The following is a 4,100-nucleotide window of genomic DNA, read 5'->3' on the forward strand; positions in this document are numbered from 1 at the left end:
CCAACAGCCTGTTCTTGAAGGAGGGATAGCCAAGGTTTGAAAGATGTTCTTGATGTTCCCACATGAGATGAAGAGTGTGCACATAACCAAAACATGGGCCTGGACCCATTGTCAAACAGAACTACTTTAATGTGACTTGGACTGGCTTTCCTGCATCCAAATGATATTCCCTTGCTATCTGCTGGAAAGCCATCAAATTACTGGATACTCTGCTAAATTCCACTTTTTTCTTTGTAGTTAAGTACCCACAGAACTCATTCAGCACTTCTTACAATGTCACCTGCTTTCCCTGCTGCAGAAATGCAGCCACTCTTGGAGAGAGCAGCACACCTTGGGTGTAGGGGCTAAGTGGGGAGAAGGCACTGTGTGGGCAAGATCATTGCAATCACTTCTAGTTAGATGGAATTGGACTTCTCTACGCAAGTGGAGAACACTTTGGTACCTCACACAGACAGGCTTTTTGTAGTACACAAAACAACCAGAAGAATATTTCTATAAAATTAATGTAGGACCTCCTTCCAATTATATTTTAAAGACAGGGATTTGTGACTATGCTGAGGCTTCCTTTTTAAATGCTTGGTTGTAGCTGGAAACATTTTTTTGGAAGTTGCAGTCAAAATCTGGAAATCCAGTCACGTTTGTATACAGCTATTATCAAGTTTAATGAGAACTGTAACAAATGGCACCCCATTTGTCTTCATCTAATAATACATTAAATACTTCATTGCTAAAATAATCTCAGAAAATTGGGGGTGAATCCCTGATTAAAAGTGACTGTCTCGTAGCCGTGACCATCTGGAAATGCCTGTTGCAGAATAGCTGTGAAGGGTGAGGATCCCTCCTTCTCCATTCCCATTTAAAACTTTCTAAGTAGAATGTTTCATCTGAGAGAACAGCCACATAGTGGTTACCATTGTTGCAAACCACTTCACTGATTCAGCTGCACTGAGATGAGCAGACAGTGTGAAGAAGTGCATAGAAAACAACTGAAGTCTGTATGTGCAAGAAAGCCTTTAAAGCAAACACTGTTGGAAAAGTGAACAGTATTCTGCTTATTAATGTAGATTGGAATTTCCTGCTAGCTGAGAATAATGCAAAGGTCACTCACCAGCTGCAAGCAAACAGCATATGGTTGGTTCTAAAATTAGTTAATCTCTAGCATTTCCATTTCTTTTCCCTGCATTTCTTGTTCTCTACCTTAAACCTGGGAATCCAATTAAAAATACTGTAAGTTTGAAAGAAATTTTTTTTTTTCATTTGTTCTCTGTAAACTTCTGGTAACTGCTTCAGTTGAGATAACTAGGTGTCTGTTGTCTGTCATTGTGGCCAGGGTATTATTATGTCCCTAAAGCTTTCCAGAGGCTCAGTTACATGATTTTAGCTGTTCAGAGTTATCTGCTGGAGTCTGCTTGCAACCATGTAATCTGCAACTATTTTACATTGACTTTTAAAAGGTCAGGCTCAGAGATAATTCAGGAAGAACTTGAATAATGGGCTTATAAAACGCTCACTTTATTTTTGCTGATTAGCTGGAAGCTAGTGGTGTTATGATGCAGCATGATGGCCAGTCTGGAGATGGGAGAATTGCTGGAGCCTTGGAGGAAAAGGAGGACAAGAGCATTGCAGGCATAAAGTATCCCAGTGTTTTGTGACATGTGAGGCAACACTAACTACTGAAGAAACTAACTCCAAAGACAATCTGCTCTGGCTTTACGGAATCTTGTAGAGAGGTTTTAACCTAACAGCTGTATAAAATAAATTACTTCAGAGTAGTAGTATCTATCCTAGGACATGTGGCTGACCTTTGCCTGCAGAGGTGATTTGTGTGGCAGAGGTGGTGATCTTTAGAAATGTCCTAGCCAGCAAATTACACAGAAGAAACTTGTTAGGTTCAAGTGAGTTTAAGCACCGGGAGCTGATTGTGCTGTCTGGTTGTAGTAAACCAAATCTTCTTTGCAGAATATTGCTGGGGAGCTGCTAATTAGTCATTTACACACTGCAGATGATGGATGAATAATCACTCAGTTGCTGTTCTGTGTATGACTGTTGTGTAGTGATAAGTTGAGCTTTAGGCTCCTCATTTCTGCAGGTGGATCTCAGTTTTCTGCACTCACAACTGGTACCTGCTGTCAGCAGAGCTGAGCTAGAGCATATGAGCACAGCAAGGCATCATTTCATCACACAGCTAGTTCATGTTACACCAAGAGAGTATTTTATCACAGATAAAAGACTCATTTCTTAAAGCCCTGGCAAGTGTGTTCTGGAATGCCCTGCATCCAGGGAGCGCTGCGGACATGGACACCACAGGAGGGAGAGCTGACAGCACTGCTCCATGCAGAATCTCTGGCCATCTTTGCTTTTTCTTCAGCCTCTCCATCTGCCATGGCCTGTTTAGTAGGGCAGGCACTAATATGTTTGATAGCTTCTCTTAATTCTCTTGCTTATGTCGAAACTTGTAAGACTTTTAATTTTCATCTCTTGTTAAACATTCCTAATTAAGAGTGACAGAATATATCAAATTGTCCAACTACTAGCTTGCTTTATTAGGCTACAGACAATATTTTATCAGGTTCAAAGTCGGAATTTTTTTTTCTTCTTTTTAGTAAATGTTTTTAGTACAGTTTTAGGTTTCAGAATTTCTCTCTTTTCTTGGTGTAAGGGTCAAGATAGCTGGTTTCCGTGATCCTGCAATACTGTATTGGTTTAAACAGGCATCCTAATGGAAATAACGCAAAAGATGTTTAATGAGAACATATCTTTTAAATATTGACTGTATAGAGATGTTCATCTTGTGCTTATGTCCAGCTCTGCTTTCTGTTTTTTAAGTAGATTCCTGACCTCGTTTTTAGACTGTTCACAGGGTATTTGTTACAAATAACCTTTAAGAGAGTTTATCTGTATCCTCCATGTCATTAGGATGGTGGAAGCAAGGTGCAGACATACTAGCAGGGAAAGAGGAAGGGAGTAATTAGAAGACTTGATATTTGGTGTTTACCTGTGTATTCTTCAGTGGCAGTTATAACCTTCTACATTTTACCAAAAAAAAAAAAAAAAAAAAAAAAAAAAAGCTTGCAATGATACAGGGCAGAAAATAAAGCAATCAGAAATATTTGCTGCTCAGCACTGCTCGTTAATATCCACTTTGGGGACAGCAATAGGAAAGGGTAAACTCTTGAATTCCTGGAAATAAGAGAAAATTAATCTTTTCATTCAACTGTTTGTTTGTGACCCTTCCACTAACCTTGGAACTACTGACTCTGGGTCTTTTAAATTTAAGGTGCTGTTTTCTATATCTTCTCTAGCATTGTTTTCATAGTCCTCCTACAAGGAGACAAATTAGGGAGTTGGAGAACTGTCATGAGACAGTAGAAAACATTTGTTTCTGCTTCAGTGAAGATAATAACCAAGAGTCATTAGAATTCTTGTTGGAAGAAAACCACAGATTTTCATAAAGACTGAATTCTGCCATACCAGAGCCCATATTAAAAAAAATGGTTATGAAACATGTCTTCTACTAATTTTGCTCTTAATCTCACCATACTAGCTGCAAAGGAACACTGTTGGTTGTCCCCCATCAGTGTGGACTTCTTGTTTCACGTGTTAGTGTAACTTAGAGGGTCTGCAAGATGGCCTGCCTTGTCCCCATCACTGCAGACTGCTCCCAGTGACTTCCTAGAAGAGGTTGGGTTGCTTCCAGCAGCATGGGAGGGTCTGGAGTGTCAGTATTAACTGGGGTCATGGAGTTGTTGGAGAAGCATCTCTATATGTTCCAGTGGGTAGTAGCTACCAGGTTACACTGGGGTGGTGTCTCCAAATGTGCATTCTTCTGACGTGGGCAGATAAACTAATCTCATATGTGAGGAAATGGGGACCAATTGCCATTGTTGCCTGGTTATTAATGGGCCTTCTGGGAATCAAGTGCAGATATTACTTGTCTATCTTTATTTCTACTACAAGACATTTTGCTTATAAACGTACAGACACTCTGCATCTTAGATTTATCCAGACTCCTGTCCCCCTTTTCTTATTGTATCTATGAATCACTCTGTGGTTGTCATAATTTATTTTAACAACATTTTGAAAGGTATAATGGGAAACTT

This window comes from Oenanthe melanoleuca, chromosome Z (genome assembly GCF_029582105.1).
Source record: "Oenanthe melanoleuca isolate GR-GAL-2019-014 chromosome Z, OMel1.0, whole genome shotgun sequence".
Classification (NCBI taxonomy): domain Eukaryota; kingdom Metazoa; phylum Chordata; class Aves; order Passeriformes; family Muscicapidae; genus Oenanthe; species Oenanthe melanoleuca.